Source organism: Dipteris shenzhenensis, chromosome 23 (genome assembly GCF_047967505.1).
Source record: "Dipteris shenzhenensis isolate YYH24624 ecotype China chromosome 23, Dip_SZ_1.0, whole genome shotgun sequence".
In the NCBI taxonomy this organism is placed as follows: Eukaryota; Viridiplantae; Streptophyta; class Polypodiopsida; order Gleicheniales; family Dipteridaceae; genus Dipteris; species Dipteris shenzhenensis.
In genome coordinates, this window is record NC_141618.1 from 19851028 (window position 1) to 19878793 (window position 27766).

A 27766-nucleotide genomic window follows, 5' to 3' on the forward strand; every position below is an offset into this window, starting at 1 on the left:
CTGCACTAGGCCAAAAGTGGAAGGATGATTGGATATTGCCATTGCCCAACAAAATCAGCTTTCAAGTTAGCAACCACATGGATCATAAAAGCTATAACACACTATGAATAGGATTGGGCTAACTTACTACTAAGGACTTTCAAGTTTGTCAGACTTGTAAGAGCACCTAAATGGAAAGACTACCCCATGCTGTCAGCTATCGGCAAGCCATAGCCTTGTATGACCAAGAGGAGAAACTTTATGGTATGCCTTTGAACATATAAAAGGCCAACTTACCTTTTTTGGTAAAGGCTCTTTTATGGGAATGGACTCCATTTGGGTGTATCCCTTGGATTGTAGATGAGATCAATGGCTAGGAGTGAAGATCAAGGTCTAAACCATGGGTGAGATGTCTACCCACCCATTAAATGCTCAACATGGCCTTTTGTACACATCAACATACCATTGCCCCACACAAAGGAGCACTCTCATTGGTACACCTCAAATCTCTCTCTAACCCCTTGAAATTAGGAAACACTAATTGGAGGCCCTTTTGAGACCCCATTTCTCCCCTAATATGATTATTCACTAGATGCAATGTCCCTCCCCAGGACCTGCAGCCACCCTCTTGAGGATTCATCTCAACATGATGTTTATATTCTACATAGAACTAACACAAAAGAGAGGGTTAGAACCTAATTCTAACCCCAAAGAGAGAGATAGAGAGAGAGTTCAACTTACTTGCTCCATGAGACAAAGTTTTGCATCCTAGTCTAAGCAAGCAAATCAATAAGAAACAAAGACCAGCAAAATACCTATGCATTGGAACACACAAAGGCAGCACATCCTAGGCGATGTTCAACACCTAGATGGTATAGTAACGCTATGGTAGACCGATGGAACACTACAAAGCAACTTTTTCTCTATGATGCTAGCATCGCTCAACGTCCGCAGTGCCAATGACTCAAGATGCTAGACACAAGTAAACCCTTTGATAAATTTCAGATGACTAACAACCACCATAACATTGCCAATAAGCAAGGCAACTAGTTACATCAATGACTAGCATTCAATAACAAAACTATAGTAGCAATTGTGGAAATTGAAGCAACACATAGCAAAGCAACGACAAGAGGACAACACAAAGGCAACGTGCAACAAATATGCTAATAGCAAATATATAATGACCAAGATGGAAGAAGATAACAACAAAATAACAAACTCGCAAACAATAGGAAAACAAGGTGTATAATATTCACTAGGACTACCCAAAAGAATAGATAAAGGAATAGAGAAGAGGATCCATTGCAAGGAGTACTGGTTGTAGAATCAAACTCCATCTATATTTTCTAATAAGATATTACTCCAACTATTCTATCTTATCACTGAGTGATTGGTAGGGAAGAAGAGGAACCACTTGTTGCTAAAGAGCCTTTGCCAATGGTCATCATAAAATAGGGTAAAGGGGCTAGTTCTATACACTCCTAGCCTTTTGCTAGTGGAAGGGCTTGCACCTATTGATTTTTTGAAGTTTTTCCAAATCTTGAAGAGATAAGAACAAAAGAACAAACTGACAAACAATAGAAAAAACAAGGTGAATAATATTCACTAGGACTACCCAAAAATATGGATAAAGAAATTACAGAATAGGACCCATTAAGAGGGGATGTACATGCTTTTTGAGCTAAAACCTATGAGCAAAAAAGTCTAAGCGACATTTTTTGACACCAATTATGCTAGTATATTTCTCAAAGGAATAAACAATTCTTTCTTAATTCCTCAAACATCATCTATATATGAACGAATAGTGAACATTTTAGAAACTCTTATAAATCCCTCCTTCCCATACTCTCTTTTGAGGATTATCATACTTCAATGGATTTAGAATAGTTTCCCTTAGCTTTAGCAAGCTCTCATGTAATAGTGTATACCATATTCCTTGGTATAGTAGGAAAGAGATATTGAAAATCCTCATACCTAAGCCATTATAATCGATCATAAATTCATCTCTACTATATTATCAAATATGGGAAGGCATGGATTAGTTTTTCAAAATATTCCCAATTCTTCGAGCCTAATTACTTTTAAGGAAATGTAGTCTGCATTGAATTTCTTCCTACCACAATATGAATTAGGGACAAGTTGTAACTCTTATATACATCTTGAAATTGCCACCTCTCAAAATTATACTTTAAATCCCACCATTGTATAGATCATGAATTTTGGAACAGTTTTGCTTTGACAGCTCCTCAATCCGAGCTAAGGAGAAAAAGTTATGACCCCTTCTTTTAGGCCCTCCAAGTGTATTATGCCAATGGAATAGGGTTGGGGAAAGCTCTTCAAACCACATTCCTGTAGCAGAATACACTTGGAGGGTCGATTAGAAAGGGGTCATATCTTTTTCTTAGCTTAGCATGATGAACTGTAAAGAGGAGATTTGCTCAAAATTTCTTGATCTATCCAGTGGTGAAAGAAAGAAAAAGGATATTTGAAAGTCATAAAATAAGTCACCACAAGCATTATATATGGGAACTATATAAAGGTATATTTATATCTATCTCTATTCATCAATATTTCATATGTACTTATATTCCTTAGAAAGAATTTGGAATTTTGTGTTCCCCAAAAATGATTTGAGACTATATATTTAGACATGTCCCACCTCTTGTCCGCTCGTCGCTTGGGGGTTTTCGCTCAAAAAATGGAAACCCCCATTGCAAGGAGTGCTGGATGTAAAAGCAACCTCCACCTCTATTTTCTAACAAGATACTACTCCAACCACTCTATCTCACTAAGCAATTGGTAGAGAAGAAGAGGAATCACTTGTTGGTAAAGAGCCTTAAGTTAGTGTTATTAAAAAAATAGGGTAAAACTAACTATACACCCCTAGCTTTTTGTTAGTGGAAGGGCTTACATTGTTGATTTTTTGAAGTTTTTTCAACTCTAAATGCATCACATTGATAACCATAGAGGGGGGATATAAAGTTTTCAAAAAAAGAGAGAATTTTTTAAAATCTTGGGAAAAAAAGAAATATCCAATACCTAAGGCATTGAAGGGCGAGTACTATGATAGGAGCTTACAATCAACAAATGATTGTTTTGAAATACACCAATGTTGAAAATCCAGATAGAAGACATTCAACATATCTCACATGCCCCATGTTTGAGGCCAAGGCACCTGACCCTATATCAGCCCCTTTACCCTATATATAACAGGCTACGAAAGTTTCACGGTGGATCAAAAAACATTCATTGGTGCATTGAAGGCTTGTAGTAGCTTTGCGACATTTTAGGAGGTAAAGGAATGCCTCATCATAATGTGATTTACTAGTATGCCATGATCCTAGGGGAATGTTGAGTACAAAGGTAGTACGTAAGCTTTACAATTTTATGCTCAAATCTAGAGTTGATCTTATAGCTCTATTGTCCAAGAAAATCCTATTGTCTTGCATAATCTCCTTGCAATCCATTGGCGGCGGAGGAACTACACCATGGGAGGCATTAAAAAACTCAAGTTTATTTGCACACTAATGTTGTGCCTACTCATTTATATGCAAGGTATTCATAAACCTCCTAAATTGCAAAGGATCACCCATCATATGACTCTAGGTGTCTCTGTTGCTAAAATGCAATGGGATTTGCACGATTTGATGTGGTCATAGAAAGATCTATAGAGAGCCATAGATGAAGCATGGCAGATGAGAATGGAAGGCCACCTACTTGTGGAAAATGTAGATCACCCTAATCCCATTGTTACTATGGCCAAAGCAACACTTGCCCATTTTAAGTTTCAAGATCCACCATATAGAGCTGAAGAGACAATGGTTGTTTGAGATGAGGGGACATAAAGCTAAAGTTGTTAATACAGGGTTGCGGTCTACATAGGGATTCCCTAATTTCTTACCAGTAGATCCCAACTGGCTACTCGATCCGATGTTCACCAGTAGGGAAAAGATCGCCAAACATAGAAGCTTGCCTTTTTTCCTATAAATCTTTTCTCAAAGATCTATCAAGGCACAACATTGCAAGCTGTAATAGATTTTGAGCATAATTGATCATTGGGCTACTCAAGTTTGAGGACTGTGAAATCTATTAATCTCTATAGGTACCCTGTCGACAACTTTGAGGTAGCCAAGCATGTCTCCTGTGGCTGGTCAACATAGATATGTGTTTGATGTGAAGCTTTAGATGATCCAAGGTCCCAATGTATAAGGTCTCTTGAGTAAAGCGCATGGCAAAAACATGCTGACCACTAAACAGTGCCACCAGGTGGGGAGCATGCAAGGAGCGGAAGGTGGATCATTTTGTGGAAGGGAGAGTCTAAATGATGAAAAATGATCATCAGAGCTAGAGCCAAGAATTCTTCCAAGATTCTACTCAGGAAAAATGTTTCTATCCAAGCCCCGGCTACCACTATTGTGCTCATAAGCCATGGCCCACCTCACATGCAAACCCAATTATTCTTGGTAAAGAATTGATTAACCTATAGAATTGTACTTGGAAACATCTATGATGTATGGAGAATTTGATGCAATTTGATGGCACAACATAATTGGCCTATGCTAAAATTGGAGCTTGGAAAATTTGAACCACCAAAAAACTTTGGAGAATGAAGAAATTTCAGAGAAAATATCTTCCTATCTTAAGAGTCGAATTAGAACTTAGTACTACCCCATTCGGGTAGGCCAAAAAGCAAGCAGCGATGATTGGGCAAACAATGATACACAACTACTTCAACAACAAACTCAATAGCCTGACACAAATTAACAACTCTACAATGTGATGGAGCAGTATAGACAACTAGATATAGAAGCTATAACACAAGCAAAAGACTATTGCAATGCAATGGACAATAGGAGAACATATTGGATGACCTACAAGAACTACAAATATAGAGAAAACATGTAGTGGCAAATTTAACACACCCTTGATGGATGATTGACATCACAATGACAAAATTTTGCATCCACAATATTAGCTTCAAGAAGATAAGCCATGTGCCATTAACACCTGGAAAATACATTAAAACCCACAAATTTGACACCTAGTAGTAGACCATATGGGAGTAGTAAATACGGCAACCCACACACATTTGACACTTGGTAGTAGACTACATGGTAGTGGAGAGAATAACGTGACGTGTGGCATTATCAAATCAACTCAACCATCCACATGACACCATTCCTATAACATCACATTATAACTTCTTGCAAAGCACTCTTTACACATTGCATGTGCACACACTTCCAACATCAATGTACACATGGCACCATACACGTGGCACCACTACCACATCATCACATTATAACCTCTTGCAAAGCACACTTTGCACACTGTATGTGCAGACACTTGCAATATTTGTACCTATGCTCCACAATGAAAAAAATTGCATTTAAACATGACTACCCGGTACCACGTCATCCATTTTGGCCCCTCTTCTTGATCATAGTTTGACAAGACATAACTTTTGATTAAGGAAGAATTCGCAAGTGATCCAAAAATGAAAAGGGATAGATATTTGAGCTCTACACATTTGGTACATCATGTGCAAGTTTTGACACTTGCCATGCAGCTTATACTTTTGAACCTCTATATTAGATCCACTTTCTTTGCATATTGAAGCCTCTTCATTGACACATATGATCCTAGCACTTTAAAAGAGCCAATAAAAGAAAGGATTTCTTGCTTTTATTGCTACTATGCTTGGTCTAGCATAGATCATTCTATGTCTAAAAGAGACTGAAGTCCTAAAGCCAATTTAACCCTTATGCGAACTCAATCGACTAGTTCCTATCAATGTTAGCTCTTGCACTCACTTGTGGTTTCACACTCATCACATTTTCTTGAAACCCAAGTATCTATATGATAATTAACAAAGTTCAAAGTGTATAGACATATAGACACTATATTGATGGTGCATCAACCTGAAAATGTCATTCTATATGAGTTCCAATGGCCTCTTGGCTCGAGTGGCTTGCCACCTTGGGAAAAGACTATCTATGCTAATTTCCTATAAGGTTGTCCTTTAGACAATTCTCCTTCTTTCATGGATGGGAGTCCACTAATGATGTTCTTGTATTCAAGCAATTGCATGGATTTGAAGTGAAGACGTGCATAACTTTGGTGCCACTATCACTATGGTGAGTCACTACATGCAATCATGCATGCTCTCTAACAAGGGATATCACTGCTAGCTTGTAAAAATTTCCATCTCTCAATCCAAGTCCAATCACTTATTCCTAGGTGGACATGAACGACTTATTATGATCAAATAGAACTCGAAACTTCTAGTCACCCCTAGTAGATTCATGGTAAGTCTTGGCACATAAAGCCCATTACATATGGAAAGTGAACTAATATGCCACCAATTCCTTTGATTGTGATTGGATGATTGTCTCCAAGAGAAACATATAGACCTCCCTTAACTGGACCATCTCTTGAACAATCACATTGGTAACACATGTTTGTGATGAACATGAGTCTAGATCAGATTTTCTTTGATGCAATCAAAGCTATACATAGTTTGATGTCCAAGGTCTCCACATGACCTATCTACAAAAATTGTCATTCTTGCCATTTCACAAAACATCTTATGTGAGACTACATCATGTTTTAAACCTTCAAATTCATACTTTACGTCTTTTGCATGTGCCCTGAACTATATCTTGGCAATATTTTGCCATGCCTAGCCGTCAACACACTTGTGCAATTTCTAGAAATGTGGTCTAGCTTGCCATAACCAGTACACTTAATTTTTCTCTTGGAAAATGACTTCTTCGTGGCATAAGACTATTTTCTTTGTTGACTTTGATTGTTCTTAGACAAGTACTTCCACCCTTCTATGAATTCTTCTAAGGTTTCTTTCCTTTGAATGGCATATGACATATCTTTGCCACCAATGTGCCTTCAACACAGTCTTTCTCTAATCCTTGTCTCCAATCCCCCTCTTCGATCTATAAGCTTATTAGCTCATTAGACTTGAGAAAGGTGACTCTAGAGGCTCTCAAAGGATGGGGCCAGACTCTGGAGTATCCATTCATCAAAATCTAGGCCTTGCATTCCAAACCAATTTTGAGTCTATCCATCCTTGAGGACCATCTTGTGAAGAATTAAGCTAAGCAATGCAAACACTTTCTCTGTGATATATATGAAAATATGACTATTGGGCTTTTAATCTTTTCCCAAGATGATGAAGCTATTTGTGCATCTTAAAAATTTCATCCTAGAATTGTTTGGATGATAGGTCCACATTCTCCTTGTTGCGAAGCTATACAAACCCAAATACCAGTGAGGCTCTTCAAAATTGATCAAGGTTAAGGTTGAAAAGATTTGTGAGCCCTTGTAGAAATGGAATGGGGTGAGCAACATGATTGCTGTGGAAGGTGTATGGTCATATGGTTTTTGTCACCTTCTCACCAACTAGTGGAAAGATGGTGCAAATGAGTTGATTGTGGAAAATGTTGAGGAAACGTAGTTGGGACATGAAAGTGGGGGATCAAGCTAGTAAGGCAATTATGTGGCTTCGGAGCTCATTAACGGTCTATGGAATGTTGTTGTAAGTTTGTGCTGTGAAAGATCTAGCTTGTTCAACCGGCCAAAGTGTTGACCAGTGAAAATCAGATAGTTGGATAACAGTGCCAGCTACTGGAGACTTTGTTGAGAGCTTAAGGGTTGCATTTTCACTTGGTGTTGCATGATAGAGAGCCATTGGGGATAGTGAAATTTGAGTAATAAAGTTGGACAACATATGTTGAGTATAGTTTTTCACGTCAAGGACAATCAGGACAAGACACTCATAGGTGGTTCTCACGATCCAAGGTGGAGACTGACAAAAAAAAAAACATGCTTTTGCTTGCCGAAGTGATGGAGGAGGAGGAAAGGGCTAAGGAGAAGGTGAACATAAAGAATTATTTTCTCATAAAGGGATTGATTGTCAAGGTTATGATCAACAAGAGTTTGGCTAATTATGGCTTTTTCAAATAGAAAAAGTAGACATGAGAAAGGTTATGGGCAAGTATGTGGGTGAAATCAAATGGGGTGGTTCTCAAGGTCAACCAAGAGGAGTTAGAGATTGTAATTTCACAAATTGGAGGACTTGTTGAGTACGCTTTAGCTTCTTTGAAATAGGCTTGCACTCTTGATAAGGGCATGGGTGCTCTCTCACTATCGTTTGCAGCCTTCGATGCCGTGCTTTTCACTTCTTATGGTGGGCATATGGAGTCTGTACTCCATAGTTAACCTAGTGCTCTCGTCACTATTTCCCAATAAATTGTGGTCTGGGTTTGACTACTTGACAGATGTCATAAGAGCATAATACAAGTTGACAATCCCCATAATCCAAAATATTCTAGTACCGTTGAGTCCATTGATGAGAGATACATTCTTACTTTGTGTAAAACATAGTCCTATACAGTCTAGCTTGGCCATCCGTTGGGATCTAGTCGTCATAAAATTTTAGGCATTATCATGTTGTCATTTTTAGACATTTTATTGGTATAACATATTTGCGAGTTAATTGCCTTTTCAAACATTGACATTCATCATTTTTATTAATTTACAAGTACTATCAATACCCAATAACAAATAAGCAAACCGAACTTGGCAACCAAAAAGATGCATGTGGCATTCCACGTAAGTACAACATTATAAGATTGTTTTATTTTTTGTAAAACACATTCAACACTAGATGTGCTCTTTTATGTGCTACACCTCCAACACTAGCGGTGATCTTTTTCGAAATGGGGGAAAGGCACATTCCCCTATGATAATAAATTTATGGAGAGAGAGTGCCAACTCTCCGCCATACACATGTATGGATTTTTTTTTTGGGTCCCTTCCCGTCCCTTCCCAATCCTTGTGCATGCATTCTAATGAGCACCTCTTCTCATGTGTGTCTATGTTGCTCTAGTATTCCATACGAGGCCTATTAATCTTTTTTCTTTTTCTATGTTTGTGTTGGAGTTTGCGAATCTGAAACAAACATCATAGTTTGGACGAATATGTGCTTCAAAAGGTACACATAACAAAACCTTTTACCAATGTGACAATTTGAAATAAATGTTTAGAAAAAAGTTAATATTTGAACATTATAAGATGATTGTATTCATGATGTCACTTATTATGCACATCTAAAATTCTAATCAAAGGAATAGAGGCCAACATACAATTTGTGCACATCATGCATATGAGTAACCCGTGTGATTAATGTCTAACCTCTCCAACTATTGGCAAGGAACATAATTCATGTGTAACCGCTGGCCAAGCATTCTTGAAATTGTATCCCTTCACAAACCTAAAAGGACCTATTTCCTTGGGGGTTAAATTTCGAGATGAGGTAGAGGATATCTGTCTAGGATGGTTGCCGCTCAACCTCAATCGATGACGCAAAATAAAGAATCACTCCTGTTGTGGTTCGTGATCTTAGGCATGATCTAGTGAGACTAAAAGCCCATAATAAGAAGATATGGAAAATCAGCATACGGAAGCTTCCACCTTCATTATAGCAGGGTCTTTGAAGATCCTACTGTTGAAAGGGAATGTTGTTGATAGCTAACAACTTTCGGCACTGAATATGAATATGCTGTAACCAGTTGAGTCTTGATGATGGGGCACGGTGTACAAGCAGACGACGTAGCTCCTATCGGTCAATCGTAGAACAGGGTTGTTGGCTTGTTGAGCGCTGATCACGATTGAGCAGCTATCCTTGATGAAGTAGGAGGAGATACGTGTGCTCCGCCTAGGGCGTTCGTCGATCTAGGCCTCTCCTCGCGGATTGGATACCCACTGCTGGTTATCGAAATTTGAATTCAGAAGATTTTGAGACCACATATAAAATATAGGTAGCTCGCATCCAGCTAGGTCGCTGCACCCTTGATTTCTCGCTCCCCTTGAATAGAAATTAGATGTGCACGAGGTTTGATCTTTACATAAAGGCGTGCTAGCTGGGGCATTGGAGCTAAACTCACGAGAGAAACCTGCACACTGCAAAGGCCAGCTGCAGTTTTGTCTGTGAAAATTTTTAGCTGTTGAGAACGTGAGACAACTTGCAGAGAGCTGGAATTGGATCCGTGACATACGTCTTGAAACGGAACGGGCAGGTATTGTTTCCAGGATGAACCACTGCTTTTGTGGTGAAAGGGAGCAATGCGCGGATCTAGTCACCCGGAGGCTGATGCTGGTTGTGGAGCTCGTGAGTCATGACTAATGACGCGAGTGGGTCTCACCGATGAGGTCTGGTGCGGAATCTGGATCGAGGGAATGAAGCAAGGGACTCATTAGGGGGAGTCAAAACTTGAAAGACGGATCCGTTGCAAGTACTCAATGCGTCTGCGTAGGAGGCGCAGAGATCCGGGATGTCAGAGCACGGACGAAAGGAGCGACTTGGAAGTTGGGAGCAATAGGAAGAAAGGAAGTTCGGAACTTCGAGACTGCGGGGACCGCCGTCCCGGTAGATGCCAGGAGGCTACTAGGCTGTCTGCGGGCGATAACGATAGATCATCGTCTACAACAAGAGACGAATCGGGATCGGAATGGTGGATCGTAAAGAAGACAGAAAACTCGCAAAGATCGAGGCAAGGATGGTGGTGGCCGCGCCCTGCTGCGGCTGAAAGGCTGTGGACACTGGAGGCTACCTAGTCTGTCAACTGATTCATCATCAGAATCGCACCAGGCCTATATACAGGCCATTTTGCTAATGCTGAAATTGCAGCACCCACTGGCAACAAGAAGAAGACGACGCCCCTAAGCACCACCGCAGAGCAACCCTGCAATCGCCTCGATGCTTCCCCCATGCAATTTGCAGTTCAAGTGTGTTTGTGGATGCTTGCTGGGCGAGGCGAAGATGCGTTTGAAAACGCTTGATTATTATTGTCATCCCCGAGCTGCTCTGCAAAAGTATATTTGTTTTGAGAGACGGCAGTAGATCGATTGATTGCCTCGCATTTTTGCATTCATTAGGTTACCGCTTGGGCTGTTGATTCTTTCTTTTTTCAGCTCCTCTGCATTCACCCCGCCGATCTGCAGGTTCTGGTGTGGAGTCTGGCGCCATCGAAAGCTCCTGAATTATTTTTTTTGGTAGGAGACAAACTCTGCGAACGACAGACAAAGCTCAGGCTGTCTTATGCACATAGAAATAACTGCAAGGTGCAGGTCGCCCACATGAATTTACGTTATTAGAAACATACAATATCGGAATCGGGACCTTGTTTTACTGGTTCATCAGATGCGTTCTGGAATCTAGAATAAACGATAAATCGATTACCGGGCTGGTAGATCTGCCTAAATAGGTTGGCAGTGGCACGTTGAATCTACCCAGGATGCAAGAATTCACGTCCAAAACATTCCGCAAATCAAAAATCAAACTGGGTAGATCTATCGGGATCGCCCTCGGAATCTTTTACCCGACATGCAAATTCGCAATGGTTCGAGAAAAACCGATGAAGGCAGCCAGGTGAGGTTCAAAGGCTCAAATTTCAAAATCCCATGCGGAAGATCGAAAAGATTGTTTATGTTCCCGCGAAACTTCTGCGCTTTACAAGTTTACAGCTCCGTTGCTGTCCAGAAAGGACTATTTCACGGTCTTTGGGGTGAAAAACTGCGGAGTCGGCAGCACGGAGACTGCCGTCATGTCTAGAAAACGAGGTAGATAAGGGCTGCGGTCTGCGGGATTGGCAGGGGAAGAGACGGGCGGAGTTGATCTCTACGAAAAGTTTACGAGGTCACAGATACCGAGGGTGGCAAAATAATCAATCGAATCGTAACGCTACGGAAGGAGGGGGCCGGTTGAAAGAAATGAAAGGGCGATCCAAGATTCAAAGCCTGCAAGATTGCAATCGGAAGGGGAGTCGTAAAGATCATGTTCCAGGGACGAAAGATTTGGTGACAAGCGACCAAATCGAAGGTGGTGAGCATCAAAGAGCGATGAATGAAGGAGATGAAGATGGTAGGAGAGGGTGAAAAGGAAGGCTGAAAAACCTTAGAAAAGCCTAAGGTCCAAAAGGTGTAGTAAATCAGAAAGACGACATGTGGACGAGTCAGGAATAGTCCCTGTTACGATAATATGCAGAAGATGTACAGCAGAAGAGCGTCGTGGAACTCTGAAGCTTCGCACGTGCCTCTGCTGCTAAGCATCTTCTTTACTGTGCCAAATCTATCCCCCCCCTCTCTCTCTCCAAACACACTCTCTTGAGACTTTCACACTCTACATTGTGTACATCTCTCTCTCTCTCTCTCGTTTTGTAAAACTTGCACATTGTGTACATCTCTCTCTCAAGTTTTGTAAAACTTGGATGGGTTTTCGTGGCTAAGAGCTAGTGCACACTACTTAATTGAAGGGAAGCATCAATGCACCTTTAGCACGAGTGCACACGGCGTAACTGGTGCTCAATTGGTGCAATGAAGCTAATGACTGCCTGTGAATCAAATGTGCACCTGCTTCTCTGCCATTAAGGATTGCAGTTTAGGTCTATTTGGAGCGTGAGAGCTTGTACCTGCCTCTGTAAAGCCTTAGTTGGCACTTAAAGATTGGGTGTTAACTATTCTTGTTATAGTTTCAAAGTTCTGGAACGTTTGCAGACAAGCGTGCAGACGGGTGAAGAGAAAATGAAGCATTGGTGTGCAACTTCGCACCTTCAAAATCCAAGTGCTCCAATTTCACATTTATCTAAGACTGGAGGCGCTCCAGCCTTATTCCAATTTCTCGTGTGGCCTAAACCATACGCCAACAGCTGCGCACTATCATGCATTTGTGCATTAAGCCTTAGTGCTCTCTAAAACGTACCCTCTCGCAGTAATGCATACACCCATTTGGCCTTGTCAGAGACGAAGGAGGTGTAGAGGAGTGCAGATGCGTACGATAGATGCAATTGCTGGTGACCAAGAGACAAGTGTTTTTGCACCATCGAGCTGCGAACAGGTTGCAACCAGTGTGCAGCTGGACTATGCACTAGCTGTTCACTAATGGGAGCGCTAGTGCACGTGCTCCCAGTCGTGCATGGCTGGGGGTGATGTATGTTCATGCACTTCAATTGAGAAGGCACATAAATGCACCCTCAGTGCTCTCTTTCGCACCTCAAGGTTTGGGGCTACCAATTTCAACACCGATGTGCCACTCCTGGATAATTGGCAATCGTAGCAACTTTCACTTCGACATGGAGGTTTCTCCAACTACAGAGTGTGGAGAGGGGGGACTATGCAATAACATCTGGTCAACGTTGTTCAAAGTCGCATGGATAAAGTTTTCTTTGTTCATCACCTCTGTAATCGCTCCATAGCACCACGAGAATGCACATAGAGGCTGTGCTCCAACCTGTGCGTGTGCACTGGACTTAAGGAAGCTTTCTTTGTCATTAGGTGTATGAGTTCGATTCCTCATAGACACCATTTGGTATGATGCAAAAGGGAAATGTTCCTTCAAGGATAGACAATCTCTCTCTCTCTCTCTCTCTCTTTGTCTCCCCCCCCCCCTGCCCCCCCTGATGCACACTGCCATTTATGCTCACACCACATTTATTTTCCCCCGATGCACACACATAGCCATCTACGAGAGGCACTTGACCTATGGCTTACATTGACAAGCAACAAGTTTTCTTCCCAGGGGGAATCAAATATGGATGATGACTAAGGTGGGCAGCCAGCATCCAAATCGCCTGAGCTACCATCACTTCACTTCTCAAAGGGAATCGAATGCAGGCAATTACTCAAGTGGACGAGTGCCAACCCACTTGAGCTATCAGTGTTCCTCTGCTACTCATATTATGTTAATCTCCATACTCAAAGTTTTGGTTTTCATACTGTATTAGAGCACATTAACATTCGTCAAGCAAATAGTCACACATGTTAGTCTCCATACCCAAGATTTTTGTTCTCATGCTAGATTAGAGTACGCTAACATTCCAATATTTGCTAAGACCCTAAAGTAGAGTTTTTTTCGCTTCGTGCCATAGATCTTTGGCACCCTAAGATTTTGTGGTGCCATTTTCATTTAGTCTGAGTCAGTTATCATCTCCTGCCCATCATAAGAGGGAGGCAACCTTGGATGCCCAAGCTTGTGGCACCCATTGTCCAACCAATCAATTTCGAGTAGAGTATCACTCCCTATTAAATGCTAGTTTTCTCTAAAGATTCTTGCTTAGTAGGTATAAGGGCGCATTCCACGGTTTGCCAGGCTAGCATATTTTGCTAGTGCTCTTAGTTGGCCTCTGTACTCGTGATCTTGAATCCACCATGCCAAATTGATTCCATCCACCGTTTTGCTTTTACATAGCCATAATTCTAATTAAGCCTTCAACATGGCAATACTTAGGTGGAGAGGGATTTTTCCCAACTCCAATGGGATATGATTGCTTCACGTCGACAACATGAGATGCAAGGCTAGAGGTGGGAGCAATCTGGGCAATGGGGCACAAGATTGCTACAAGCAGGCAACATGAAATGCAAGGTTACAATCTGCACAATTAGAAAATGGAGCATACATGCCATGATTTGCTAATGCGCTCTAAACCCCTGTCCATTGAAGGCTTCCCATGACATTTTTTGGGTTCCCATATGTTGGGTGCCTTTGGGACAACCTTAGGCGTAGTTCAGACTACTCACTCGATCGCCCTCAAAAGGTGATAGGAAGGTTCGTCGTCCTACTTAGACGAATAGGAAACATGGGCCTAGATTTTGGCTGCAATAGATTTGCCCACGAATGGCAGTTGAATGGGGGTTGAACCAACATCTCCTCACACAAAGTATTCCCTCTATCTACTCCACCAATAAAACTTTGGTGTAATTGAATAGTACGCCTCTCCATAAAACTTGACCCCCGGGTCATGTGAACCACCACACGTGGTGGCCATCCTCCAAAAGGGTTTATTCGTCTATGAGGGGTGAAGCCACCCTTAGGCACTAAGTACTCACAAACCACCCTACCCCCAAAACCTACCTCTCTCTCTATCTAGCGTGTCACAAAGAGAGTACACTCTCTCTCTTATGGGGTGAGTATATGACTGTAGAGGCTGTGTGGCTCCCCATCTTAAACTCCCTCATTCTCTCTCTCATTCGGTGTGAGCACAGAGTGTCCCTCTCACATTTTATTACACCTCCAACATTGGTTCTTGCATATCTTTGCATCTCTTTCTTCCTTTCCTACCTGATAAGTCGCTCGCCGGAACCTTCACACTCGTGGATTGGCCCTCATAAAATACCTTTCCTAATCATCTGTACGCTATTGGTTTTGCTTCATTGGCTCTCACTAGTAGTAGTCTCGCAGCGTCTCTGCTCTCTCAAGCTCTCGACCCACACAACTCGCTCATCAGATCCTTCAAAGATCACTGATAATGGACAACTCCATTGCCTCTCAGTAGCTCACTCTCCCCCTGCCCAAACCATCTTCTTCCCTTCTCCCTTCCCCCCCCCTGAAATCCTCCTCAGTACTCCGTAGCTGCTCCTCCATTGGATTCCTTATGGCTTCCTATACCTATCTCCCTAGCTCCCTGGCTTTCTTCCCTACCTGCAGACCCTCCAGACTATGAGTACTCCACCGCCCCCATGGAATTCAGCTCCGAAATTTCCGACTCAGACGTCGACTGCACCCTATCTCTTGGAACCATGGCCTCCCGGGATCATCGCAGTACTGAAGCTGCAACTCGACAGTCACGATCCGGCTCCCCTTTGCATTCAGCTCCTTACCCCAAGGCCTCGGCAAGAGCACAAGCCAATTTGACGCTGAGAAGAGAATCTGAGCCCGATTCGCTCGCCGCGGCAACTTTCGTGGACGTTACTGGCGCTGCCAAGCCGGCTGCCTTGATTGCCCGCGGAGCTAATGCAGCTGGTTCCGAGATCACGGCTCACGTATACACTAGGGAGCAGCTACAATTTTTGAGAGATGGGTACTCCAGAAGTGTTTTGCATGATTGGATGGGGGCAACTCGGTTGGACGTCGGAAGTGCTCCATACCCGAAGGTAAACCGGGTGACTTTGGAGAACATAGAACATTTTCCTTCGTGCTAAGATGCAATATCTGATACAAGCTGCGACCGCGTCATATGTCATGTTTCAGCCACTGAGGAGCTACAGTAGGATTTCGAAGCTCAAACCGTGTCATAGATTCTAGAGAGCCGCGCCCGGGGACGTTAGTTGCATATTGCAGCTACTGACGATAGTTATATTCATTGTTGGCTGCAGGCGAGAGCATGTGAGGAGCACATCAAACAATCCCATCCGTATACTGAGTATTTGCATGGGCAACCTGCTGAGCAAGAAGCCACGAGTGTCCTCAGGAGAAGCACAAGTTTTCGATCCGAACTAGTAGACTACAGCTGTGACTTATCCAACGGTATAAACGTGAAACCCGTGCAGTCGGAGGAACGTCCTAAAGATTTGATGTTTCTCCCCCATCAAGGAGGCATGCCACAGTATTCCCATTTACAGGACTTTTTCAATTCGACGAGTTACCATGACGGGTGGGAGTCTTCTCAATCCGTGAACAATAGCTGTGATCCCGGCCCCTCTATGGAGAAGATCTCGTCGGGCATGACGTGGAAACTTTTGAGTAACGGGCAACGAAATGTGATCAGGATTTGTGCACAATGCAAGACGATGAAGACCCCGTTGTGGAGGAACGGTCCTCTAGGTCCAAAGGTATTATTCTTCAAGCCTGTGGCAATTGCCCATTTGCGTTTCTCATTTTGTGTCGTCAGAAAGTGTCGTTCGCCATGTCTTCACTAACTTAGCTCTCTTGTATTCCTCATTATGGTCAGTCTCTTTGTAACGCTTGCGGAATACGGTATAAGAAAGAGGAGAAGCGGTCAGGAGGCAGCTGTGCCAAGAATTCGTCCGGTTCTTCTCCTACCAGCAGCGTCTTATGCTACCAAGGGTCATCCTCAGCGTCCTTCAGAGGCTTGAAGGACTCAGGAGGGTATCTAGAGAAGAGCCCTAGTGTGGATCAGCAGTGGCCGTGCTACATTGATGCAGTCAGCAGGCTTCTAGGGTATCAGGACGGAATGCACCCGGGGAAGAAAGCCAAGCTGACTGATGATCACACTGGGATGGTCAGTTACAATGATGGAACAAGCCCTCTGCTGTGGCAAGATAGTAACCACCTATCTTCGGTGACAAATACTAACAAGCTTGGTTTCCCTCAGATCTCTCTAATCTCCCCTTCTATGAGCATGTCTTCCTTCGATGCAGAATCTTCCCAGGTCACCGAGAGCTCTTTGCTGGCCAGGGATTTCCTGAGCGGGTGGGAATCCGCCGATGCTAATGACGATCAGGAAGCGGGCACTGTGCCAATAGTGGCTAGGTCCTGTGCCATAGTAGAAGCCTGAGCATGAAGATGAAAGGGCTGGCAGTCTGACTAGCGGCGCTAATGCATTCGGCTTCGTTCATTAACTGTGGAAATCGTGCAATGGGCTTGCATGGAGCTACATGACAAGCTGCAAACTGCAGACCTTATATCGAAGATGGGTGCTCACGGTCTCCTCCCAGTCTGTTTTGGGAGAGAATACCCAGGATCTGTGCAATGGATGGGTTCGATCGATTCAACTGAGCTTGAACGTTATGTTTCTTCACGAAGAATCTTAAAACAAGCAAGATCGTTCCTGAATGACAGTCTAGCAACTGTCGACGGAAGTGGATGGATTTGAGATCGCACTGTGCTTTTCATATCATGATCAGTTGCACAAGTTTGTAAGCTCTTGTTTAGTATATTTTCAAGAACACTTCTCTATGAGACCTTTGTTATATATCAAAAGGAAGCGAGGGACACGTGGAAGTTCCTCCCAATGGCTAACTGATGTGTTAAATACTATTAAAGTTGTTTAGTGGCTATTAAGCAGGACTAATAAAGTTGTTTAGTACTGCTTTATACTAACAAAGTGTTTGATACTAACAGTAGAAGTCACAGTAGCTCTACTTATACCTTGTTTAGGTGAAAGTATTAGAAACACTCTTTAAAACGTTTCAACTAATACGTTAATACAATTATTAGTGCTATCATTACAACAAGAGATGAATCAAAGAAAATGTTGAAAAGTATTGGCATGGACTACAAAACTAGCTATGCTTGTCCTAGTGGTTGCCTACTCTTTCATCACAAGTATGGGATTCCATTACTTGTCTAGATTGATTCTAGATTGTGGGGCTCTTCATCCCTACAAAGGTATTGAGACACTTTCATATCATTCAGAGGATTTGATATATGTTCAAATGTGACACCATAGTAGATGACATAGTAGAATTAATAGGATCCGATGTATGTTTAGATGTGATTCTATAGTAGAATTGATGATATGCATGCCACACATCGTTCCACTAACAATGTTTAAGGATTCTTGCTAATAGTGCCACATAGAGGACATATGGCTATACTTTATAGAGAAGTCATGTTATAATTTGCATCTCGACTTACCATGAATGGTGTGAATCCTTTTGGAATAGGCACAACACCTTAGTGAACATGGATAGTATCTTTGGTGAGCTTAGCATCACTCCATGGTTGACCATAAGAAGGGATACCTTTGCTTACCTGTCTTATCCCAAGGAAATACAAGGCAAAAAATATGGATGTGTACATCAATCACAGCAATGATAAAGAAGCTTCAAACTCTGTGGAGAAGGATTTGTGTTATCGATATTGGCAACACTCCCTGGTAGAGTCATGATGTTTTCATTAGGGGGAATCTTGATGTGGACCATGCATAACTTCCTTAGATATGGAGGGTGCTCAAGCGAGTCTCCTTTTCATGCATGTGCTTATGGGCATGGATCATACAGGAACTCTTTACTTTTATGTATGCATAACAAATGGGCACCATGCTTGTCCTATTTGTGGTGATCAATGATCGTCATCAGTATTCTTGACATGTGAAGAAGATGACATAAGAATTCCACGTGACATATTTACATATGTTGAGTACACCCCCCCTCGAAAGCATGAGGAGGGCTAAAACTCTCTTTGTAGTAGTCTACCAATACCCTCTCTCTCTCTCTCTCTCTCTCTCTCTCTCTCTCTCCCGCTCAATGCTACATGAGGAGGAATACTGCAATCTCAAATAGCCTGATCAGTTCTCACTAGAGACAAAATGCCATGCTAGGTTGAAACTGGGCATAAAAATAGTCTCCAACTGGGCATTTTGGGGCTAGCTAACAAAATTTTTTGTTTTATTGCATCTTCCAAAGTTTGCAACCTGCTCAGTAGAACTAAATTAGCTAACGATCCACCCATCACTCCAACATTGTCAATTGCGTAGTTTGCAAGCAAGCACTATGCAGGTTACCAAACAATGCCAGAATTGGCCAATGCTCAGGGAACTTTGCTCAATGGTGGTCACTTAACGGGGGGAACGTCCTCAATGGTGCATAGTCCAGTTGTGCTTTGGTTGCAGAGTCATAGTGCCTCAAAATGGCAGTCTAGAGTTTGTACATAAAAATTAGCCTTCATTGCGCTATGGTTTTCCCCCCTTTGCTAAGACTTTGCACCTTCTGAGACTTCTAGCAGCTTTGTTTGCTTCCACTCCTATCCAAACCATCTTCTTCCCTTCCCCCTTCCATCGTAGAAATCCTCCATAGGACTCCACAGTTGCTCCTCCATTGGTTTCCTTGTTGCCCTTCACTTATGGATTCATATGCCTATCCCCCCTAGTTCCCTTCCTTTCTATACCTATACCTATCCCCCTAGTTCCCTTGCTTTCTACCATTCCTATAGCCCCTCTAGAATATGAGTACTCCATCACTCCATGGAATTTAGCTATGAGATTTTTCACTCAGATGTCGATTTTGCATCCTATCTCTACAAACCACGGCCACTTGGGATCATCGCAAGGCTGAAGCTACAACTTTGGGATAGAATGAACCAAGGAGAAGAAAGCTAAATTAACTAATGATCACACTCGGATGGTTTATTACAAATGATGGAACAAGTCCCTTGCGATGGCACCATAGTAACCACCTATCTTCGGTTTAAAAATACTAACAAGCTTGGTTTCCCTTGAGAAAATCTTTGTAATATCTCCCTCTATGAGCATGTCTTCCTTTGATGTAGAATCTTCCTAGGTCACCAAGAGCTCTTTGTTAGCTAGGGATGTTCTCAGCAAGTGGCAATACACTGATGCTAATGATGATCAGGAAGTGGGCACTTTGCCAATAGTGGCTAGGTCATGTGCCATAGTAGAAGCTTGAGCATGAAGATGAAATGGCTTACAGTCTACCTAGCACAAATGCATTCGGATGGTCTGTTATAATGATGGAACAAGTCCCCTACTAGGGCAAGATAGTAATTACCCATCTTCGGTTTAAAAATAGTCACAAGCTTGGTTTCCCTTGAGAAAATCTTTGTAATATGTCCTTCTATTAGCATGTCTTCCTTTGATGTAGAATCTTACTAGGTCACTAAGAGTGCTTTACTGGCTAGGGATGTGCTCAGCATGTGGCAATCCACTAATGCTAACGACGATCAGGAAGTGGGCACTATGCCAATAGTGGCTAGGTCATGTGCCATAGTAGAAGCTTGAGCATGAAGATGAAAGGGCTTGCAGTCTAACTAGCGGCCTCTTGGAATACAAGAGGAACAACTAAGAATCAGTAACTGTTCATTCAAAAGTTTTTTATTTATCTGACGTTTGATAGTTTAACAATGTTTGTAGTATTCAAATGTGATTTGTGTTTGTAGTTATTTATGATTTGCGAAGTCAAGTGTGCCTCTACATTTGCTAAATGCAAGTAAATCTATTTATTGTTTGTGTGATATCTTTGTATGTGATATTAGTTTTGTTTTCTATCACTTTACAATGTATATGTACTAATGTTATTCATATTATTTTTAAAAGCATGCTTGATATAGTTAGTCTTAAATTCTGATTTATTTTACATGTAATAGTTTAACAATGTTTTTGTATTATGTGTTTTAATTATATTATGTTTGTGTATTTAATTGTATTATGTTATGTGTAATTTATTACGTCAAGTGTCTTACTATGCTTTTCTAAGACAAGGTCATTTTATTTATTATTTACATCATCTATGTATGTGGTATTAGTTTTGTGTGTTGAATATATATGTTGTCTATTGATGTCAATATTATCTTATGTTAGGTGTAAAGTGTATGAAACCATGGAGGCCCTCAAGAAAAAGAAAAAGAAAAAGAAAAAGGTGGACATCCATTTTCAAATTCATGCAAGAAGAAGAATGAATCCTTTTTGGTGAGTGAAAGTGATTTGGTAGCTATTCAAAATCAAGGGAAAACACATATGGATTTGTGGTTAGATGGGAAGATATATCCAATAGATCCACAAATTTGTCAGGCCCCTCAATTCCATGGGTTGACCAGTTTAATAAATTTTCTACATAAGGGTGATAATGGTTTGTTAGGATGTTGTAAAAGGTTAATTGCTCATGGAGCAAGGAGCCTTCACACCCACTATGAATCTTTGCTTGATGAAAGAGACAAAAGGATTGCAAAGTTACGAGTCTTGGAATCAACATTTGGTATCATCTATGCAAGCTACGACTGTTCAGATGGCTATGAAAGAATAATGATATGATGACATAGAGAATAAAAGTCAAGAACTACAAGAAAAGGTTCAAACATAAGATGCTTAGTTGGGAGAGCACACTCTAAATGTATCACTTACACATGCAAAATACCTCTCTTAAAGATGAGATCAAGAAATTGGAAAAAAAATTCGGCATTCATGAAAGATACTCCTATGGGTCCAAGACTCTGTAAGAGAAAATTGCATCCAATGGATGAAATATCCAAAAAAAGTGGTCACTAGAAGCATCAAGTAAGAGCTTGCACGACTATTTCATAACTCATGTCTATCCATGTTAAACACTCCGGTGCTATAGGTGAAGTGTTTACAAAAAAAAAAGTTAGAGTCTACTATACATCATCCCAAATTTAAATATAGATAACACAGAGAGTCAATGAGCATAGTTGTGGAGCAATTCAATGCAATTAATGCACAGGGAGACTGCGATATTGCAGGGTTAAGTACAAGAACACTATATTGGAGAATTCGAGAATCTCCTAAGCCCCACTTTCAAGTAAGGGGTTAATATTTGAACATGTGGCTAAAACTTAAAACCCTTATTTGAAAGTGGAACTTGGGAGGATTTCCTAATATGGTGTTTAGGATGGATTTAAAGGGTTCAGATTTTACCATCTAACCAAATCTTAACCATATAGAGAATTCCCAAAGTATTTGAAAATTCCCTAATACAGGGTTTCAAGGGCATATCATCTCATATTCAAGAGCTTAAAGAAAGGATGCCTTTCTGTAGGAACATAAGGCAAGGCATGCTCTCAATTTGGGTGTACTTGATTTAGTTGGCGAGTCTCGGGCATGTATGTATTATGCTAACTATGAAAGGGAAGGCTGGAGAGTCCAAAGCTCATTTTGGGGCCTTGAGAGAAATTCATGACTTCTTCATTTTGCTTTCCTCTAAAACAATAAAATATGACATAATCTCACTGACATGCGGCACAAAATTTGATATTTTTGACATCACCAATGCATCTAATGGAGCAGGCCAAAACCCTCGAAAGGACTTTTGAAATGCCAAAAACAGGCACCCGAAGGCCCAAAACAGGCCAAAAAGGCTTGGAAAACCACAAGAAAACCAATTGAGCAATTGAATATGATCTGACAGGTTGGGAGGGGCCAACCTCTCAAATTGCATTCAATTGAACAAGTGGTCCCTACCAACTTGTCAAATCGCATTCAATTGCACAAGTGGTTTTCCAAGACTTTTTGGCCTTTCCTAGGCCTCCGGGTGCCCGTTTTTGACATTTTAGAAGTCCTTTCACGTCCCGCTCCAAATGCGTCAACGATGACTAAAATATCGAATTCTGTGCCATATGTTAGATATAATAAGGTAGCTCGAGTATCCTCATTAAATGCAATCTCGATGGTATTTCTTATTTTTTCAACGTTACGTTGGCCATCCTGTGATTGGTGGAGGGATAATTTTTTATGGGCTAAAAGGCCCCAAAATGAGCTCTAATTTTTCCTAATGAAAATTAATAAGAGTCAATTTGACATTGATGAATAGAATATTGGACCTTCAAGTTGAGCTTGACAAGCACTTGAGTGTGCAATCAAAACAAGAGATTTGGTGGCTGGTTGCATTTGAGGTACCATGGAAATTTGAATTTTGATTTGGTAATGAAAAATGCTTAGAATATTTGAAATAGAATGTGAGTTGGTTTTGTAGGTGCCAAGGGAGTCACATTCAATTTTGAAGTAGTTCTTTGACCAAACCGATATCCCAAGTGTCATAACAATGGTGAGCTACTTGAGGTTGAGAGCTATGGATCCTACAATGTAGAATGGCATCTAGTTGCTGACCTCAAGACTATTAAATGTATGTTTAATGTGGCACATGGAGCAAATACAAGCCATCCTTGTCCATTGTGCATACAGAAGAGAGTACTAGTGTAGGCAGGTAAAAGGAACCAAAATCAATGGGCTTGTGAGCTTGCAGAGATCGATCAGGCTAAGGAATCGGATCATGATGTTCCAGGGAAATACCCATCATGGAGCCCGATTCTTGAAATTCCTCTTGAGAGAGTGCACATTAGTGCCCTTCATGCTATTGTCAGAATAATTGAAAAGTTTGTGCACTTGTATATCATAGATGCATATAAAGATAGTATCCCAAAAGATAATAACGAAATGATAACACTAATTCCATTGAAAAAGGAACCCACTCCTAGCTACCAAAGAAACAAGACCAAAATATGTTGAGCCAGTTTGTCAATATAGTGAGCAATTGAAGCCATCCCCCCCCCTCCCTCAAAGATTCTGTGGTTCCACCCTTGCACACAGCAAGCATACTCATCAATCCACAAAAGATCCTGGAATGAACATACTACATCAACACCCTAAACCTTGTTTTGTGATTGTAACAACATGTAAGGCAGGAAATTTTAGGAATTTGATGAAAAATATTTTTAAATCAATTAGGGATTGAAGAAAACAATTTTATTTTTGGTTTTCCTTTCACTCATGTGCTCCAATAACAGAGAAAATGCACATGGTAAATTTTCAGCTGCAAAAATGTCTAGAAAATGCACATGCAATGAGGGGCTGAAAATTCACCATGTGCATTTTCTCTGCTATTGGAGCACATGAGTGAAAGGAAAACAAAAAATAAATTTGTTTCTTCAAACCCTAAAATTTTTTGTAAGAATACTTTCTAGTTTCGGGGTCCCTAAACTCACAATATTATTTAGATGTGTTGAGTGATCACATGGATATATGAAAAATTAGCTTTTTTGGTGTTTGGATGCTAAACCAAAAACCCTAGTTTGATTCCCTAAACCCTAAACCATAGTTCAATCTAGAACAGTGGCTTTTTTGCATAATTTTAATCAATGTTGCACAAAAAGCTTAAACAGTGATGTATTCTATATGGTAGAAGAATATTTTGGTGGAAAATTGGAAGATAATATTCCAACCTAAAAATTTAGGGTTCTAAGTGAATAATTTCTTTTTGGATTTTCCTTGAACCTAGTGCTCCAATGGCCATGCCTGTGCATAGGGTGAATTTCCAAGCACCAAACAAGCCCTGGAAGCATGAAATCTGACATCATGCAACTAGGGCCTACTTTTTAAAATCTAACATCATGCGACCATGGCCTACTTTTTGCAAAAAGTAGGTGGTCGCATGATGTCAGATTTCATGCTTCCAAGGCTTTTCTAGTGTTGGAAATGAACCCCATGCACTAGCACTGCCATTAGAGCACCTGGGTACAAGGAAAATCCAAAAAGACATTGTTCACTTCGAACCCCAAATTTTTAGGTTGGAATCTGATTTTCCAATTTTCCACCAAAATATTTATGAGTTGTTGGGTTTTGTTATGCTAAGCCCTAAACCCTGGTTTTCATTCCCTACTACTAAAGTATTTGGCATTTGGCATTTAAAATAGAATCTACCAAAGTCTATAGATGATATCAATCAAATGATGAAAATAAACCCTAAACCTTAATCTATTAAAGGTACATACCTTTTATGCCTCATCGCCAAGGGTATCAACTGCAGTGCCCAACTAGAATCCCTTTTCTGGTTGGTCTTGTACTTCCTATTGACTTGAGTTGCTAGCTTCTTTATCTTTGTTCCCGAACAACAACCTTTGTAAATCCAAGAATTCCTCCTCCAACATTTGGTACATTGGCTCTGCATCCTCGATGGATTTCTATGTGAGACAGATGGCCTCTAAATCATTGAGGATAGAGTCATTGTAACATGCTATCTCATTGACTTTTGGATCGATGGGAACACTATAGTTAATGACATCCTCCTAGGCATCATTTACTAGCCAGCATAGCACCTCATCCTCTCGAAGATCGATTTTCTCCATCACTTCTAAGAGGGTAAGGAATTCCTCACCCTCAATAGTGATTGGATCAATTGATGCAAGGTGTGGCCTTGTTGCTGCCTCATTAGGATTATAGGTGAAGGATGGGTATGCATGACTCGGATAGGTTGATAGGATGACTTGGCTCTCAACTTTCTCTTTGGCTAGGTCTATCACATGCTCCTCAGGTTCTATGTCTAGGCTCACCACACGTGCTCCATGACTCATGGATGGACCTGCTCCACCACTGGTGGATGAAGGACACTTAGACTATTGTTCGACATCCTCAACCAACTTGCTAGTTGTGAAGAGAACAGCAAGGGTTGCATCTCTCTCTATCAAATGAATGGGAGGAGATGCAACATCCCCAAGGGGAGTAGCATGCTCATGAAGGGACATTTTCCATGCCAATATCCAATGGGACCCATTAGTCAAGGGAGTTAGCAATCATGGTAGAATGCCCATGGAGAAGTCTATCGATAAACTAAAGAGAGGGATTATGGGTAGGAACGAAAGATCTCAAGTGTGATTCGAGATCGAGTGGCTTGTAGAAGATAGAGTAAATTTGGTCTGATAAGGCATGAGAAGGAGTAGATGAAATCCAATGGTCAAAGGCTTCTCTAGGAGAAGCCATGAGTGTGGGAGGATGCTTGGGAAGATTAAAAAGAAGGATTTTTAGGATGACAAAGAAGGTTGTGAGAAGTAGGAGTATGAACAGTAAATGTGAAAATGACATTTAGTAATGCACTTTATATAAGGGGCCACTGCCCTAAAAATAAAATTAAAATTATCCCCCCCCCATCTTACCCCTGCCCTTCTTCTCTCCCTCTCTCCCTTTCTCTCTAGCTCTCCCTCTCTTTTCATCTTTCTCTCCCTTCCTCCCTACCTCTCCCTCTCTTTCTGTCTCCTGCTCACTCTCCCTATCCCTATGCTTCTCCCTCTCTTTCAATAGATCTTTTATAGTTATCTAGTGATTGAAGTTTAATCTAGGCTCTGAGGCCAAACCTTATATGCGTGTTCTTATTATTTCCTTGGGAAATATTGTAATAGAAAGGTATGAAGTACTCTAGTGATTGAATTTAATTGTAGGCTCTAAGGCCAAACCTTATGTGTGTGTTTCTTATTATTTCCTTGGGAAAGATTGCAATATAAAGTCACTAAATACTTACTTTATTCTCTTCATCATCTATTTCCATGGCTACAAATAGTTGTGCATCTACAATGAATTGAGGATATGGCTCTCAAGGGTACTTGTGACTCCATCCTTGATAAAGATTTTACCTTGTCCTGAGTAAAGGTGAACTCTTGGAGTAGCAACATCCACCTCATCACTATCAACATAGGACAGTAATATCTAGATTTTCACATGTTGTATATCATGCCCAGACGTCCACTTTTGGTGGTGATGTACTATTTTGATTGATTGAACATCCTTCTTGCATAGAAAATACAATCCCTTTCCCTCTCTCTCTCTCTCTCTCTCTCTCTCTCTCTCTCTCTCTCTCTCTCTCTCTCTCTCTCTCTCTCTCTCCCTCTCTTTCTATCTCCATCTCCATCTCCATCTCCCTCTACCTCTACCTCTACCTCTCCCTCTGCTTCTCCCTCTCCCCTTCCCTCTCTTTTTATCTCCCTCTTCTTCTACCCCTCCACACATATTTAAAATTACAAACATCTGCATAGATTGAAAATTACAAAGATTTATAGATTTGTCTTGTTAGAGATATATATAGCTTGCCCTAACTTGAACTAGGTCTCACCTATATATATGTAACTAGTGATCAATATGAATCAGTCTTTGGGAGTCTATTTGGTGTGTCTATCATCTCTTCTTCTTCTCTCTCAACATGGTACCAGAGCTACAAAGGTGTTGATATTGTATGCTCAGTGTAATGAAGAAAGATAGGAATTATTCATTGTTGATTTGATTACATAGCACCTTTAGTATCTCATCGCTTATTTTCTCTTGTCGATTTTGACATGTCTAACTTGATGTGGTTTTTTGGAGGGCTTCTAGTGCGAATTTGAGAAAGTTATTAGTGGCAAATGGATTGTAAATCAGTTGTAAAGTGTAGCTCTCATCGTGCTCTTCATTCTGAGCAGTTAAATGCCCTAATCGGACTTCAGAGCAGAAAGTTACATCAAGTTTTCCTGACGACTACTTTTTTCTTGGATTCGTGATCGGCACGCTTGTACTACTTTTCACCAAGAATCTCGTGCCTTCGTGATAAACATATTGGTCTTGTGATCGGCATGATCGTAGTGTTTTTTGCCAAAAATACTTTCGTTTTGTGATCGATAAGTGCTGCTTTTCTCCAAAAATATCATGGTTTCGTGATCAACAAGCTCAAAGCACTTTCTTGGCATGCATGCTATTTCTAGTATACTCCCGTCTCACGTTCTATCCTTTTTTTGGGTATCTCAAGTTCTATATTTTCAGAGTGACCA